This window comes from Gossypium hirsutum, chromosome A10 (assembly GCF_007990345.1).
Source record: "Gossypium hirsutum isolate 1008001.06 chromosome A10, Gossypium_hirsutum_v2.1, whole genome shotgun sequence".
NCBI lineage: Eukaryota > Viridiplantae > Streptophyta > Magnoliopsida > Malvales > Malvaceae > Gossypium > Gossypium hirsutum.
This window is the reverse complement of record NC_053433.1, coordinates 95,619,350-95,638,933: the sequence shown is the minus strand read 5'-3', so window position 1 is coordinate 95,638,933 and position 19,584 is coordinate 95,619,350.

The following is a 19,584-nucleotide window of genomic DNA, read 5'->3' as shown; positions in this document are numbered from 1 at the left end:
TATATATATATTACATAAATTTTACATATTAATCATTTATATTTTATTAGATATTGACATGTTCCCACGCTCTTAAACATCTATTGTCAAAAGTTTATCTGGCTAGAATTCCTTTATATAAATTTCAGGAGGTTTTTAGCTCTTGTTTATATGTTATTATTTTTATATAAGTTTTAAAAGTAAGGTAAAATTTTACATCGATTTCTCAAGTTAGTGCATTAAAAAATTATCCAAATGTTATTTGATGCAATTCTAGATGTAGAGTTAAATGTCCAAAAATAATGTTTTAGGCGGTCTAGGTGTTTGATAATTCAGTGTTCTGCTTGGTCGGCTCGACCTTCTTAGTAATTTTTATTTTTCAATTGAAAGAGAATAGAGGAAAATTTTGTTTTTATATTAAACTGTGTTGATGATTTATTTTAGTTTTATTTATGAATCAATAAATTCTTATATACTAGAATATGTCTTAGTTTCACATCGAAAAATCAAATAATATTATTTCTTATAAAAATGATATCATATTTTTATAAAGAAAATTAAAACACTTGATAACACCAAAAGTAAAATATACACATATTAAAATTTATATAAAATCATTTTTAATTGAGTAACTATAACAAATTGTATAAAACAAGAAATGGCACACAAATATATATATATATAATTTAGAAACTATAGGATGTTTATGCTTTGAAGTTTAGAAATCAAATTGTTGATGTATAAAAATATTATAATAATTAATGAGGTGTCTTTATATATACATGGCAAGAATCATATCGTATTAAATATATCATTTTGTCAGCTTAATTATTAGTTTGGCTATTAAATGTTAATTCAAATTTGATATAGAACATATTTAAAATATGTGGATTAAATTATAAATATATATGTGCAACTATTGCATGAATAACTTAGATTTGATGATTTTAAAATTTTAAAATATGACTCTTCTAAATTTTACTAATACCGTTTGTTTTTCATCTCCAACATATTTATGTGATAATTAGATACATATTACAGTTTGTTCCATATATTTTAGATATGCTCCACGTCAAATTCAAATGAGTATTTAACGTCTAAATTAACGACTGAGCTAACATAATGGAATGGTTGAAACAATCCAAAAACTTTTAAGGATTCAAATAGAATATTTTGAGGTATAGGGACCACTTTAAAATCAAACTAATAATTTAGGTACAATTACTTAAATTAACTAAAAAACAAATCATATTCTATAATTCCAAACCACTTTTGTTTAGACCACAAGTGTCACCACTGTTTACGCCATGGCTAACTAAATATCTTAAATAACCTAAATAAATTCTTACAAGGCATTGTTGCGTTGTCATAAAACTAGCCTATCACTTTCTCAAATTCTAAATTGAGAAGATTTTGGGAGACAACTTTTATATTAGGGTATAATTTTTTTTGATATCATATGTTCAAATATTTATGTCTTTTTTTTCCGTATAGTAATTTAATTAACTTTTCAACATTAAAATATCAAAAAAATTTAACAAATATGTGATAAGAACAATATTTAATGTTGTCAGTGCATAAGTCTCATGCACCATCAACGAATAATAATGTGACATATTCATCTCATGTATCATTAGTCTGGTCTTGTGGGTTTCAATCTTTCTTTCCGCATTCTCTTTTCTATTGTAGATCCATTTATACCTTATGAGTTTTATCCCTTTTGGTAAGTTTACAAGTTCTCAAATTGACTTGAATTTCATATAATTCATCTTAGCTTTCATAACTACTTCTCAAATCTTGGAATCAGCACTCTACATTGCATCATTATATGTGAGTGTGTAATCATCTTTGAGTCCGGTAGTTCCCATGTTAAAAGTACTATTGCCATTTATAAAGAAATCAAGCCTTCTAGGACCCCTCCCCCTCTCGTTGCAATGAGGCTCCCTATGCTATTGATTGTTTGATGGTTTACTATTAGGAATAGAATCTAGAATCGTAACCGGAAAAGTTCCTTAAGTAACAATTTACTAAAAGGTTTAAAGTCATTTATGCAAATTTCTTCAAGGAAAGTGGAAAGTAGTATGAGTCAACACCTTAATCGTTTGGTCTTTTAGGTTATAAAATAAACCACCCTTTGTTCCTTTTGGATAACCTACAAACATGCACAATTATGTCTATGAATCCAACTTCTTCGCATCTTTACTCAATACATGGGTCAAGTAGTATCAAATTCTAAACTGATCTACACTTGGCTTTTTGCTGTGCCCTAATTCATATGAAGTTTTAGGTGCGACCTTAGTTGGTACATCATTCGGAATATCATTTAGAATATAACAACCTATTTGTAACACGTATCCGTAAAAGGATATTGACAATTGTGAATAAGCTAGCATCAAACAAACTATGTCAAGCAAGATTTTGTCCCTTTTCACCAATTTGTTATGGAGTACCCGACGTGGTTAATTGAGATAATATCCCACTCTATTAGGTATTCTAAGAACTCACCTGATAAGTATTCCCCACCCTAGTCAAACCAAAGAGTCTTTATCGATAAACCTAACCGTTTCTCCACTTCTGCATGAAACTCTTGATATTTATCAAATGTTCCACTCTTGCGGTGCATTAGGTATACATACACATATCTGGAATAACCATTTATAAAAGTTACATAATAGTGGTAACCACCTCTCGTATTAATGTTTATGAGACGACATACGTCAATGTGCACGAATTCTAAGGGTAGAATGACCCTTGTACCATTTGTATCAAAAGATCGCTTGGTCATTCTTTCCAAGCAAGGTTCATATTGTGGAACGCGTATCTCCTTAAGTAAACTTATAGTTCCATATTTTACAAGCCTAGTGATTCTTTCTTGGTTAATATGACCAAGTCTTAACTGCCATAAGTAAGCCTTATGAGAGGGAAAAGTTTTAGTTTCTTATTTATAATTTCAATTTCAAGAAGTGACATATTTGGTTTGATAAAATAAATATTATTCTACATCCATCCATTACAAATAAGAACACGATTTTTATGAATTGCAATTCCTTTATTGAAAGTTATGGAAAATCTATCTTGAAATATATATGCAATAAAAATTAAATTTCTCTTAAAAGCAAGTACATAAAAAAAGTCTTTTAAGATAATCTTCCTGAAATTATTAAAATAAAGATGTAGTTCTCCCACTACATGAGCCACCAGACTACAAGAATAAATCAAACTAATAAGCATCAACAAGCTTAGTAAGTTTGATATAAGCTCCCTTTACTAGTTAACCGAAGACTATCCAATTAATGCAAATTTTCAATACATCAGCACACAGCCTGCTAGGCACAAAGCCCGAATAATCACTGGCACATAATCTGCTAGGCACATTGCCCGAATAATCAGTGGCACACAGCCTGCTAGGCACATAGCCCGAATAATCACCTGCACAGAGCCTGCTAAGCATGTAGCTCGAATAATCACCGTATTTCTATTTCGTTAAGCATAACCTAATAAAACCCATAATTCAACCAATAATGAAATAGTATGGAATATTCAATAAGATTTATATTAACCATATAACAAACTTATCTGGACTGAATCGTAGAAATTGCAGAAGTTTAGGGACTATACTACTAATTTTCCTTTTCTTCGAATATTTACGGATTCTTGATCTATAATATAAAATTCTTCAATTATTAGCATATATTTAATTTCAAATCCATTTTACAATTAATGCCCTTTTATTTTTTAAATTTATACAATTACCCCAAACTTTTACAATTCTTGCAATTTAGTCCCTTAACTCGAAATTTATCAAATTAACTAATTTTCTCAAGTAAATAATTTATCCAAATATTCTAGGCCCTCAAAAATCCCCTAAATTAAATTCACTATAAAAACCTAATATTTTGAAATGTTCACAATTTAATCCTAAAATCAAGATTTAACAAATATCTCTTTACTAATTCATTAAATAGCATAATAAAGGCTCCAAATACATGGTATTCATAAAAAAATATTTAATATTCATAAATGAAAACTTCCAAAAATTTTAACAGAATCAAAAATGAAAGTACGAGCTAGTTGGACCTAATTGCAACGATCTCAAAAATGTATAAATGACAAGAAATAACATAAAAAAATCACTTACATGCATTGAAAATAAGAAACCAAAGCTCCTTCGCCCTAGCTATGGCTATTCGGCATGAGCTTGAAGAAAATGAAGTTGATTTTGCTTTTTCATTCATTAATTTTGTTTAATTTTAATTAAACTTTCCTTAATTTACAAATTTGCCATCCGTTTCATATTATTTTATTATTTCCCATTAACATGCCGTCCAACACTAACCAATAAGGAATAATTATTATATTAGTCCCTCCTCATGTAATTAATAAGCTATTTAGTCATTATTAAACTAGTTACTAATCTTTGCACCTTTTTCAGTTTAGTCCTTTTTCCTAAATTAACTATCTAAACGTTAAATTCTCACACCAAATTTTAATACGAATTTAGTGACTCTATAAATATTCTAAAAATAATATTTACGAGTCAACACGATGAAAATTTGTGGTCCCAAAACATTATTCCGTCACCACTAAAAATCGGACTGTTAAATGAAAAATTCAATGCTAATGAGATGATTTCGTTTACCCTTATAGGTGATTCCATTATTGTGGAATAATTCTATATCATGCAAAATTCGCATACCCAAAGTACCGTCTTTCGATTGCTTACCTATTTGAAATTAGACTTTTAATACATCAAAGTATACGAATCACACATACATAGTCTATTATTCATTTAAGATTAAGGTATGCGACACTATGAACGTCACAAGTGAATAAATCCATAAACGGATCTAGGATAAATTCAATTTATGTTCTATTTGATGTATTGTCAGTTCAGAAAGTGACATCTATGCCTTTATCTTTTAGGAATCATCTGCTCCGATGCCCAAGATAAGGCATCTCCCCAATTGAACTTGATAGACAATATAATAGTCTTTCAATCGATTTGCTCAATTTCGATTAAATTACAGATTGTTTCGAATATCTACTAATATAAATTATCTTTTCATATTATGATCTGACCACATAATGCAACTTAATATTAATTAAACATTAGATATTCAATAAACAAATATTTGCTTACATTTTTCTTTTCATGCAAAAAACCATTGAGGACAAATACAAATGATATTAATGTATAATGAAATTTTATTTAAACCAATCTATTTTAAAAATTACAAGTACAAAATTACGAATACACTACACTTAGGGTACTAGATCCTAACAATCAAACCACTGGTTCTTGATTCGACAAGTTTGTTCGATTTAAATAAAGTCAATCATTAAAAAATTTAGAAACATTTAAAAATTATAAAATTATAAAATCTAGTTCAACTAATTTTTTTATCCTAATTTAACTAGTTTGTATCGATTCACAGGTCAATTGAGTTTTTGTCTTTATTTTGGATTGATATACTGGTCAGTTCTTGGTCTAATTGGCCGATTTTGTCTAGCTCTGGAAATAATGGTTTAATAAGTCTTCCTTCTTATGAAAATGGTGGAAGTTTTTGTCTCGTCCTGTGTAAGTATTAGTCTTGCTTATGCAAGTGTTTTTAGGATAAGTTTATCATTGTTCTCTTCAATTTGGTGGTTACTTTCTTTGTGTTGATGGAGTTTATCATTCCTCATCGATAATGAGTGTTTGTTGTATCTTTCTTTTCCCAGTATTTTATGATCCTATTCATGGAATGAATGAATTATTTTTCCTTTAACTCGTATCACCATTTTCTATAACATGTTAAAATGTTATCATATTAGGAAACATTATTTAACATGTTATCAAAATGTCATAATGTTATCATGTTGGTGAAAGAAAAATTCAACATTAAAAATATAGTTATAAAAGATTTGTTTAACAATTGAATTATATGTGGAGGGTAACTTATAAAAAAATCATCATCAATCTTGAGTTGGGGTCAAGTTGACTTGTGACATCGACTCAATCAACAAAATTATTACTATTAGATTTTGTCACACTCATTATGTAGATGAGAACATTTATGTAACAAATTTATATAAAAAAAATGTTACAAAATCTAAATGTGGCTTTGGTTCAAGTGGCAAAGTTGAGTTATGAAAATGCTTAATGCTATGGGATTAAATCTCATGAGTCTTATTATGTGTATATGTTTTTTTATTGATTTATCAAGATACAAAAATACATAAATGCCCTCAAATAATATTTATTACTTTGTAAACTATATGGGCTTTTGGTAATTTTCTAATTGAGTTGGGATCTTGTTAAAGGGTGACATTAACTCAATTAGCCCTTTAATATATACTAGATACAAATGTGGGTGAAAAGTTTTTTTGTGTAAAACTTTTAAACTATATAAAAAAAATCAAATTGAAGGTTTGGTTAGAATGGTAAAGTTGAGGTTTTGTTAGTATTGGTGTGCAAAGTTTCTTATACCCCTACTCGGTGCAACACGTGGCACCATGAGAAGACTTCTGAGAGACTCTCGTGGATGACCCTCTACTTACCTCCAGGCCTGCAACACTCAGCATATTCTCCACCTAAGCACTTGGATAGTCTTCTCCCGCTCGACTAGTCCTTTGGTGACCAACCACCTGCTTTAGCGGGTACGCACTCACCTCCAAAGAGAGGACCATTAAGTGTAACAACCTTGTACTACCATAGTCAAGGGAATGTCAGAGTAGTACCATGCATGAAGACAACCTATGAATAATGGTCTTGCCAGCTAGCCAACCAAACGATTACCATGTCTTGGATTTGTCAATGACGTGGCCTTACTAAGCACGAGATCTCCTTCCATATAAATACCATGTAGAATGATGGAGGGATCAAATCTCTAGCCTTTCCGCAACCTTAATCACTTCCAATGTTCTGTCCCTTTTGCCTCTTTACCTTTTCTCCTTTCTTCGACTCTTCGCTTGTTTAGGTAAAGTGGCCTTCCTTGCACAGCCGTCGCCACCACCACCACCACCACCACATCCTTTTCTTTATCTCCTCTCTTGTAGACACTTATATCAACAGAATTCAAATCTCATTACAAGAAAGTTTTTTATTGGGTTTATTAAAAATGTAAAAAAAAATATCATCATAATAATATAACTTATTTTAAATATAAAAAGATATTTTAGCCATTTTTCTAACTAAGTTTATATTTAATTGATTCGTGAAATCAACCTAGTCAGAGGTTTAAAGTCAATAAAGATAAAATAAAAAGTGAGAATATATGGGTTACTAGGAAATTGGGCCAATGCATGGTCGACTTAAAAATGGAAATATGGGCATCTTTGAAGGGTCTTCAACTAGCTTGGGATATAGGGCTTGGATGAGTTGTTTTGGAAGTAGATAACATGACAATAGTACATATGCTACTGAGGAAAGATGGCTTATATGCTTTTGCAACTTTGACGAGATTATGGAGTCAGTTAGACTGAGATTGGGAAGCCTATGTTGTTCATTCATTTAGCGAGGGCAATGGGCTAGCGGATGCCTTGGCTAAGATGGCTCCGCTGGATAAAGAAGATTTTAACCTTTATAATCTACCTCCTACAAAGGTTTTACAATTACTTCATAATAACCTTAGTGTTGTTGGCTATAAATGGTCTGTTGATGTATAGTTTGTATGCTTCTTTAGCTCATTCCTATTGTTCTCTTTTCATTAATAAAAAAAGTGAGAATATATTCATTATATTTAAGGGTAAAGAGTAAAAAAAACAAAAAATAATACAAAGTAAAAATAAACTAAGTCTTTAAAAAAAATCAATTAATCCCTTGATGAGAAAAAAAATCAATTAAGTTCATTCATTGATGAAAGTTGTTGTTGACTAGTTTAACTATTAACTAATGTTGAAGTGGCTAATAAAAATAATTAGTAGATGATACTTGACATGCTACAAATATAAATATGTTATTAAGTGATATGACAATGACATGCAATGTCAGCATACATTTATAAAAATTAAATAAAATATTTAAAAATGGTAAAAATATAAAATTATGAATAATTATTAAAGAATTATAAAAATCATAAAAAATATTTTAAATTTATAAAATATACATAGTAAAACTTTTAAAAGTTACCAAAATAATATAAAAATGGTTAAAATAATCTATTACACATATATCATCACAAAAAGTTATAAAAATGTCAAAATGTATACTATATTTTAAAGTTTTGTTTGAGTTGATATAATCTTCAATTGAGTCTCAACTTAATTATGACAATACCAAAAACTTAAGCTTTTATAAAGCATTTACTAAAACTTCAAAGTAGGTTGGTTTTTAGAATTAAGTTTTAAATATGATTTTTATTATTTTTAATTACAATTTAATTATAATTTTTTATTATGGTAATGAAATATTGAATTCAATATTAATTGATATATTTAAAAAATGGTAAATAAATTCTAATTCTAATTAGAATTAAGTCTTAATATATTACCAAAATTGTAGACTTAAATTAAAGTATTGAATTCAATATTTAACTATACAGTAACTTTATTTTCATTTCCATCAATATTTAGCAGTAATTATAACAATAAATATAAATGGAAATTAAATTTGGAATTTTCCCATAGAATGTATGGAAAGAGTGGAAAATCTACAATAAAATAAATAAAAATAACAACATTAAATACAATGTTCGTATTATCTATAAATAATTATATTTCATCATAGGAGAAAATCGTTTTCTCAATATTTTTGTTCTAAAATAATCGATTTGGTGGCAATGGAATGAGAAATTACTGCAGTTTGATTTTTCTAACATTTGTTGTTATGTTTTTTTATTACTCTTATATAGTTTACTTTTTATAACATATTTTCCCTTTTTGATTTTTCTTTCCTCTATGTATCTTAATTAATTGTATTAATTTTTTGTGCAATATAAAAATCATATTATTATGTAACAATAGTCCCTAATATAATACCATATTAAATATGTACAAAGTAATCTCAAATTATTATTATTTACATGTAAAATAGTAATATTAATTTTCCTTTAATTTTTTTAAGAAATATATAGTTCTTTCACAATTACAACTCATGTTCAACTTCTTTTAAAATTTTAAGTAAAACTTAAACTTTTTCAAAGCCTAGCAATGTTATGGATCGAAGCTTCAACGGTAATTTTACATTTCATATTTCCATTATCTTGTTTGTTATTTTTTTTTACTGTAAGTTCATACTATCGAAACGTTGCATTTTATTAATAAGTTTTAGTGCGTATTGGCAAAGGAAATTAAAACCCTGCTTAAACGATTCATTTTGAGGAAACACCGTTTAATGAAATGGTACGGTTTGAGTAGTTGTTATTCTGCCAGTTGTCCAAGTCTGTTATTTTTTCCTTTTTATCACCAATTAGGTGAGGGCAAGATAGTTATGAAAAGCAAGAAACAATTTTATTATCTTCTTCTTTGAATTTTCTCTTTCAAATCTCTTTTTTGCTTCTCTGTTTCTATCGTTTCTTTTTCCAAATCTATTTTGCACCAAAGGTATCAGAGCTCAGCCGGTTCTCATGGCCATTAGGGGTGTTATCACCAAAGATGCAAAATGAACTTGCACAGTTGCAAGTAGAGTTTACACAATTGGATGTAAGGATTGATGCGCGTCTGAAAGACCTGCAAGAGGGAATCAAGAGTGAGGTCCGTTCTAAGGTACGATCTGAAACTTCGTTCCAAGATCCACTCATTGTTTGAATAATATTTTGAGCAAACTCCTCCTACTGCTATCACTAGACTGGTTTCTAACAAGGGTAAAAGAATTTTGGGAGGATCTCCTCTTGATTTTCCATAAAACGAGCATCTAGTTGTTTCTCCTATGTTAGATTTGAGACATATTGATGTGTCTTCTCGAGGGGGAACCTTGGATGCTATGATTAATCTTTTTCAAGTGGAATGTCCTCATTTTGATGGGGAAAATTTCAAAGGGTGGTTGTCTAAGCTAGAACAGTACTTTAAAGCTGAGGGGGTGGGAGATCATGCTAAGGTCCGAGTCATTATGCTGTATTTGGAAGGGAAGGCTTTAGATTGACATCATTTCTTTGTTTACAGGCAAGAAGGGTTGCATCAACTAACTTGGGAGTTGTATGCTAAGGGCTTGAAGGAATGCTTTGGATTTGACTTTTTCTTTAATCCTATGTCTGAGCTTGTGTCTCTAAAACACATGATCGGTTGATCAATATCATGATGGATTTGTAAGTTTACTAAACCAGCTCCATTTTCTTGAGGCATATGCACTAGGTATCTTTACAAGTAATTTGAAACTTAAGATTGGACAATACCTTTAATTGTTCAAACCTCAAACCTTGGTTAAGGGCTATTCATTGGGTAGGTAGGTTGAAAATATTGTATTGGGGCCATCAAGAAAGGGGTTATTGGGAGGTGGTGGAATAGGTCCTATCAAACCTTTATTTCCTACTCCCAAGGTACATCACAATACTAATGGTTCTTTACTAGTAGGGGGTTCTACAGGAAGTAACTCGAGGCAGCAAACTTCCACTAAATCTCTTTCTTAAGCTGAATTGGAGGAAAGAAGGAAGACGGGCTTCGTTTTTGGTGTGGTTTTAAATACACACCAGGGCACAAATGGTCCAAATCTCAATTGTATTAGCTCATCATTGAACCACGGGTTGATTAGGACACTGATGCTAAAAGCCCAACTTCCAAGGATTTCTAAAACTGTCCTGAACAATTGGAAATAGTAGACCAGGAAAATAAAACTCCTACTCCAGTGTTATCTTTACATGCCCTTCAGGGATCACAGGGGCACAATATTATGAGATTTTTAGCCTTCATTGATTATACTGAGGTGATTATTTTAGTTGTCTCAGTGAGTACACACAATTTTTTAGACTCCAAAGTGGCTAAGAGGTTGAATTTGAGAGTAGAGAAGGCAAGTACACTGAGGGTGATGGTGGCTAATGGAGTTCGATTATCAGCTTAGAGGTTATATAGAGTTTTTCTATGGAAGGCGCAGGTTTATAGTTTCTTTACTAATTTTATGATTTTACCTGTGAAAAAATGTAATCTGGTTGCTAGGAATTCAGTAGTTTACTTGTGAAAGGATGTGATCTGGTGCTAGGAATTTAGTTGCTCTTGTTTATTGGTTCCATCATTTGGAATTTTTCTTCGTTGACTGTGCAATTTGATTACATGGGATAGTGTTGTACTTTCCAAGGTATTGTACCAGGAACCTTACAGATTGTTTCTGGCAACCAACTATTTAAATTTTTGAGTATGGTGGGAAATGGTCCATATCCCATGTTGTTGACTTCATGTAACCAGACTACACTCACTATACCACCAGTCCAATTGCCCTAAGACTTACAAATCCTTCTTAATGGCCGGAGGATATGTTTCAGAATCTAAAAAGGCTACCTTCACTTCAGTTATAGGATCATAGGATTCTATTAATGGATGAAACTAAGGTAGTCAAAATGAGGCATACAACCAACCTGCAATATAGAAGTGATAAATTAAAAGACTCATACAAGAAATGTTACAAGCTGGTATAATTTGTGATAGCAATAGCCCCTTTGCTTCTTCTGTAGTGATGGTGAAGAAAAAGATGGTAGTTAGAGGTTGTGCGTTGACTACAGGTGGCTCAACTAACTAACCATCAAGGACGGGTACCCTATACTTGTCATTGAAGAACTTCTTGATGAATTGGGTAGGTAAACTTTTTTCTCTAACCTAGACTTGAGTTCAGACTATCACCAGATACAGATGTGGGACAATGAAGTGCATAAAAAAAATCTTTAAAACACATGAAGGATACTATGAATTCTTGGTCATGCCCTTTGGCTTGACCAATGTTCCTTCTAGTTTTCAATCACTAATAAACTTAGTTTTTAAACAACTATTGAGAAGGTTAATCTTAGTCTTCTTCGATGATATACTTGTGTATTCCAAAAGTTGGTCAGACCATTTGGTACATTTGCAAGAAGTGTTACAATTGTTGATGTTAAACCAACTTTATTCTAAGAGGAATAAGTGTACTTTTAGAGCCACTCAAGTTGAGTATCTAAGGCACATTATTTCCATGGGATCAATTAGCATGGATTAGGCAAAGGTGGAGAGTGTTTTCAGTTGTTCTACTCCATAATCTGTGAAGGAATTGCGAGGATTCCTTGGACTGTTAGGTTATCACAGAAGGTTCATCAAGGGGTCTAGAGTGTTGGCCAAGCCCCTCACTACTTTGTTGAAGAAGGATATTCTATGGAAATGGACTGAGCTTGCACAAACAACTTTCTAGTAGCTTAAGGAAGCAATCTGTCAGGCACCAGCTCAGGCTTTACCTGATTTCCAAGAGATTTTTTTGTATAGAGACTGATGCTAGTGGATAAAGGGTAAGAGCAGTCCTACAACAGAAGGGTAAAATAATAACCATTTTTAGTAAGGCCTTGAGAGTTAAACATCAAGCCTTGTCCATCAAACCTTGAGGTTCCTCTCTGATCAGCAAGTAATTACTCCCTGTAACAACCCAATTTTTAGTGGTGTCAGAAATAGTGGTTCAGGGCCACCAAATTTGATGAGTAAGCTCATAAATATTATTATTTAATATTTACGAGTCAAATATGGTTTTAGAAAGGTTTTTGAAAGTGGTTTTAGAAAATGAGGTGTCGAGACCTCGTTTCTATAAATAGAGCAGTAAATATTTTTATAAATATTTATGGAGTGTCATTAAGGTAGTACTAAAGTTTCGTTAAAAAATTTTAACGTTTCAATAGTTAATTATTAAAAAATACTAAATTGAAAATAGTGCAAAACTTATTAATTATAATAATTGAGTGATTGAATGACATGATTAATAAATAAAGAAGGACTTAGGTGGTAAATATGCCTAAACTAATGAGGTGGGACAGCACATGAAGATTAAATTATAAAATAAAGTAAATAAAGGGTAAAATGATAAATAAAATGAAATTAAAACATATAAATTAAAGTTCTAAAAGTTTCTAGGCATTTTCTTCTCTAAATATTTGGCCAAAACAACTATGGGAGAAAGGGTTCAAGCTGGTTTTAATATTTTTCCTCATATTACCGAAAGCTCAAATGGGTTGGAAGCTTGTTGGAGTTATATCACACTATCCATTGGTTTTATCGGTAATTTTGGATGATTTAATTATGGTTATAATGGCATGTATAGATTAATTTGGCTAATGTTGGTTTATAAATGCTCTGTTGTATCTAGCCATTGGGATGGCTTGTGATAGACATGTTTTGATGTGCATACAGTATAATGTTAGATGTGAATGTTTGGTATGGTTGAATGCTGATAATCTTACAGGTATGCTAATACTTAGTACACGTATGCATATATGTGAATTTGATCAAATTGATAAGTTTGAATACTAGAGTATTTGTGATGATCATATATGTATAAAACTTGGTTTTATCTTGATTTGAATGCTATGATATGGGTTGTTGATGTGTAAAAGTATTGAGTTAGGTTGATGACAAATGGGGTGATAAATGTGGCTTGGAAAATAGCCTATTTTTTATCCACTCGGGCAGAGACATAAGCGTGTGTCTCAGCCGCACGGCCTAACACATGGGCATGTGATCTGGTCGTGTGTCCCCTGCATCTATTAAATTGAGAAACAGAATGCTCAAAATTTTCACATGGTTTAGCACACGGGTGTGTGGCTTGGCCGTGTCACCCAAGTCAGTAAGAACCCTAATTTGGACATGGGCTGAGACATGGACATGTGTCCCTAATTCAAATGTCCACACGACCTAAGACACGGGTGTGTCTCACGACCGTGTGAGCCACACCGTCTGGCCACATAGGTGTGTGACCCATGCACATTGGAAAAATTTTGAGGTTTTGGAAAAAATTTTTGAAGTACCCGGTTTAGTCCCAACCTATTCCTAATGTGTATTTTGAGCCTTGAGGGCTCATATAAGGGACTTTTGATATGAATACTATATGATGTGAAAAATATGTTTACTTGATTTGTAAATTTCAGTAATGCTCTGTAACTCTATTGCGGTGACGGATTCGGGTTATGGGTGTTACACTCCCTATCAACAACTGTGGGTTGCTAATATGTTGATGTATGATTACTCTATTTCTTACAAAATAGGGGCCCAAAATACAGTGGTAGATGCCTTGTCAAGAATGCCTCATGAACAGAATCACCAATTTTTCTAGTGTATGGGAAATATGAGCCTTTCTTGGTCTGAGCTATGGGGTCAAATTATTGATTCTTATGAAAAAGATACCAAGTTGCAACAGTTGTTCTAGGAACTTTAACATCAACCCAGCTTCACCATAAATACTCTTGGGATAGTAGGTTGTTTTGGAGGTTGGGGGAAAGTTATCGTGGCCAGACAGAGGTTTTAAACAAGTCTTTAGAGGGTTACTTAAGGTGCATGACTGGTGAAATGCATTCTGACTGGGTTTTTTGGTTACCCCTGGTAGAGTGGTGGTACAACACCACCTACCACTCAGCCATTAAAGACCACCCCTTATGAAGCCCTTTATGGTCAAGACCCTCCCATTCACCTGCCTTACTTAGTTGGTGCTTCTCAGGTAGCTACGGTAGATAAAACCTTACAACATAAGGAAGCTACAATGAAGGTGCTGAAGTTTCATTTAAAACAGGTTCAAGAAAGGATGAAGCAAATGACCCAAAAAAGGAGGTCCAATAGGGAATTTGCGGTAGGAGACTTCGTTTACTTAAAGTTGCAACCATACAGGCAGCACTCCATGCGAAGTTTAGAAACTAGAAGTTGTCACCAAGGTACTTTAGACCTTTTTACAGTGGAGGTTAGGGTAGAACAAGTTGCTTACAAGTTGATTTTGCCACCAACAACTTGTATCACTCAACCTTCCATGTTTCCCAACTAAAGAAGCACATTGGTTTATCAATAAGTTCATCTGTGTTGCCACTGTGGGATTTGATAGTGCACTCCTCAAAGAACCAGTTTGAGTGTTAGACAAACAAATGGTCAAAAAAGGGAACTAGGTTGTCACAGAGATTTTGGTGGAGTGGGCTGACACATTTCCTAAAGATTCTACTTGGGAAAATCTAAAGGAGATGTAGCATAGATTTCCTGCTTTTGATCCTTGAGGACAAGGATCTTGTTTGGGGAAGGGGTATTTGTTATAGATAGAGCTTCAACGGTCCTTTTACATTTCATATTTCTATTATTTTGTTTGTTATTTCTTTTTACTGTAAGTTCATACTATAGAAACGCTACATTTTATTACCAAGTTTTAGTGGAGCGGTGCGTATTGACTAAAGGGATTAACACCTTGCTTAAACGATTTGTTTTGAGGAAACACCGTTTAATGAAACGGTGCGGTTTGAGCCGTTGTTATTCTGCTAGTTATCCAAGTACGTTATTCATTCATTTTTATCACCAATTAGGTGAGGGCAAGACACTTATGAAAAGCAAGAAACAATTTCAATATCTTTTTCTTTGAATTTTTCTCTCTCGAATCTCTCTATTTTTTTTGCTCTGTTTCTATGAATTTCTTCTTCCAAATCTATTTCGCACCAAGCAAATCAAAAAAGAATTTAGAAAAAAAACTTTTGTATTTTTTTTTGAATCCATCATATTAAATACATCCAAACTATTTCTGAATTATTAAAATGGTTATAAATGTTATAAAATAAAGAGAGATAGGGAGAATAAAGAACAAAGAAAATATGAAAGTAATAGAGAATGTAAGAAGCACTAGAGAATGTACTTTTTTGATCAATTGGGATGATTACAATGCTTCATCAGAGTCTCTATTTATAGGCATAAGAAGTATAAAAGAAGAAGAGATCTAATTCTAATAACTATTAGAATTTAAAGTACATTAAAACTTTATCTCGATCATGATGGACATCCACTTAATAAGATATTCATAACAATAAAGATATTTAAAAAAATACTTTCAATATTAATAAACAAGGGCTAAAAAACTAGTAAATTTGGGGTCTGCATCTCTTATCTCCCGCACCTTAAATTCTCCATCTAAACTTCCATTACTGATTGGAAAGACACCCTTAAACACACGTATATTGCAACTGATCCCAATGACTTCACATGATTTTCATGTCCCTCCACAACTATACGAACCCACCTTCTTTCCCACGTTGCCAAATCCTCACCATCCGATCTGACCCCACAATGATTCCACAAATCCTACCTATATTATTATTATTATTATTATTATTATTATTATTAAACTTAAGGGTTAAAAAGTCCTAAACTAAAAATAAAAAAATTTTAGTTGAGTCCTTGTATAAAAAATACATCTAATTGGGGCTTCAATGATCCAAAAAAATTAATTGGTCCCTTCTGTTAATAGAAATTGTTAATTGACTGATTCAATCATTAACTTTACTGATATGACTTACGAATGTCACAATAAAATATTACGTGGCTGTATGATGATGTGGCATGGATTTGGATAAATGTTTGTTTAGATTCATTGAAATTAAACCTTTTCTAAATTTATTTTGGATGGATGCAAAATTAAAAAAACTTAGACAAAATTTAAGAGAGTTATAAAATGCTACATAGAGCTAAGTGTCTCTCCAGTAGTTTAGAGTAGAACTACAAGAAGCAAGTAACTCAGACAAGGTTGGTGTTTCATGGTTCACATGTGCTGCACATAGCATATTGAAGTGAAGTCTGTAGAACCCATATTTTGCCCGGGCCTTAAAATAAATAAACCAAATTTTGAAAAAAAAATAAAGAAAAAAATCAAAATGCCCATTAAAAGTCCATTTACAAACAAAGCTACCAACCCAATTACAACCCAAAAATTAAAACCTAAAAGAAGCCCAAAAGCTTAGAAACCCTAGCCCACAACCTATTTTCAGAAATTAGAAACCCTAGCCGCAAGCCTCAACCACCCACTTCCAACCACTACCAAGTGGCACATGCCTCCACCACCGTTTGCCTGCCATACAAGAAGAAGAAAAGATAGCAAATATATATAATAAAGTTTGTAAATGGCTATAAAAGCCATACTAGAACCGATTGTAAAGGGGGGGATCGATGGTATTTTAAGGAAGAATCGATTGTATTTTGGGGAGAGAAGAGATTGTATTAGAGGGAGTTGTATTACAGAGACTTTTAGGAGAAATCAAAAGGAGAAAACAAGTTCAAAAGGTGTTTGTCCTTATTTTTATTTTTTTGATCTTCTTTCTATTCGTTCGTTTTATCTATTTTACAAATATTTTTAACAAAGAAAAAACTTGTAAAAAATATAAAAAAAGGGAAAGAGGGAAGGATCTTACCGGTGTTCAGTTTTCCAACATCGTGGACGACCGAGGAAGCCACCGCCGAGGATCGGTGGCTGGAAACCGAATGGATTCTTGAGTTCTAGGGTGCTTCTCATTAATTTTTGAAGGTTTTTGGGTCATTTTAACCCCAAATCTGGGCTCTACTCGAGAAGAGAAGCGAAAAAGGGCCTCGAAAGATTTTTCGGTCACCGTGGACGGCGGCGCCGCTGTCGGTGGCCGGTGACCGGCGTGAGGTTGATGGCCGGTCCTGTAACAGCCAAATTTTCAGTGGTGTCGGAAACAGTGATTCGAGATCACTAAATCCGACGAGTAAGTTTAGAAATTTTAACAAATAATAATTATAGGCCAAGCGCGAACTTAAAAGAATTATTTTTAATTAGTGAATTTTGCAATTTTAAAAGAATTAATCAGGTAAATTTGGTTGAAAATGAGGTGTCGAGACCTCAGATTTATAAACCGAGCCATAAATATTTTTATAAATATTTATGGAGTGTTATTAAGTTAGTATTAAAGTTTCGTTAGAAAATTTTAACGTTTGGTTAGTCAATTAATTAAAAAGGACTAAATTGAAAATAGTGCAAAATTTATTAAATTGTGATTAAATAGTTTAATTTATTAAATTGTGATTAAATAGTTTAAGTGATTAAAAAGGAGGGATTTAAAAGGAAATTGGACCCAAATTGTATGGGCTGGACGGTTGGGCAAGAAAATCAGCAAAAAAAAACAAGGAGAAACAAGGGCAAAATGGGAAATTTTGCAAATTAAACATATAAAACAAGACAAATTTGAAAAATCTAGAGATATCATCATTTTTCTTCAGCAAAAACACCATGGGAGGTCTGAAAGCTGCTGTTTTTTTTCATACTTTGACATATGTGAGTTCAATTCTTACCCTTTTCTTTGAGATTTTTATGTTTTTGTGACTTTTACAATTAGATCCAAGTGTTTAATTCATTAGTTTTTGATTTTATGAACAAAATTAAAAGCTATCATTGATAAGTGTTAGCTTTTTATGATGAAATAAAATGAATTTGAAGCTTTGATTTTGTTGTTTGATGATTTTATCAAGTAATTTCAATAGAAATTGATTTTAGGACCTAATTGTGAAAAAGTTGTGAGTTAAGGTTTAGTGTTAAAATTCTGATTTTTAAAGATTGTGTAATAGTTTAGAATGATGGAATAAAATGTTAATTGAGAAAAATTAGCTTAATAGGTGGGCTAATTGAGCAAGGACTGAATTGTATGACCTTTGAAATTTAGAGGAAAAATGGTAATAAACATCTTGAACTAAAACAATATTGGACAGCAGAAGTAGACTAACTTTGAAAAATCACCATAAATTTTATAAATCGAATTAGAAGATGAATAAAACATGAAATTAAAGCCTATTGAGTCTAGTTTTTCATAGAAGAAACAGTGTAAGGAATGGATTTGTAAATTATGAGATATAATGAATTTTGTGAGACAATGTTAGAATGAATTTGGGTTCCCCTATTTTGACTTTGGAAAATCACCAAAAATTGGAGAAAATTAATTAGAGCCTCAAATTTATATGCTTAGAATCCTTAATGAGTCTATTTTCAATAAAAATCAATGGGAACATTATCTAAGTTTTGTACTGTGATATAATTAATTTTTAGTGAAGAGAGGTCGGAACTATTGGATAGTGAAACAGGGGAAACTTAAATGAATAAAATATACTAATTGGCTAAACAAAAAATTCTTAAAATTTTATGGTGGAATTACATGTGAGTTTAGTTTTAGGGAAAATTTACGGATCTTAATTTTGAGCTCTGTAGCTCGAATTATAAATAATTGAGTGACTATGACTCGTGTGAACAGATTGATGTGAGCATTAATAAGTAAATTGTGAAATCGTACTTACAAGAATGTTATATACATTAAGGATGTGGAATGGAGAGGGGGAGGAGGAAAAATATATATGAATAGTCAGTTAGCATGGCTAATTTGCATGTTTTAAGCTCATGGACTAAATTGAAAAAAAGTAAAACTTTAAGGGGCAATTTTGTAAAAATGTAAAAATGACTAAATTGAAGGGAATAAATTGTTTTATTATCTAAATTAATAAATTGAATGAAATTATCAATTTAAAATTGGGTGAAATTTGAGAAAATGGTAAATTACCAATATGCCCCTAAATCTTGGTATTTCTGCAATTTACTCAGGTAGGTTCGGATACCCTGAATGAGCATGTAAATATGAAAATTTAAGTATTGTATCGTATTTTATATGATATTTTGAATTGAATATATGAAAAGGATGTTACATAAAACATGCAACATGAAAATGAATATTAAATAAT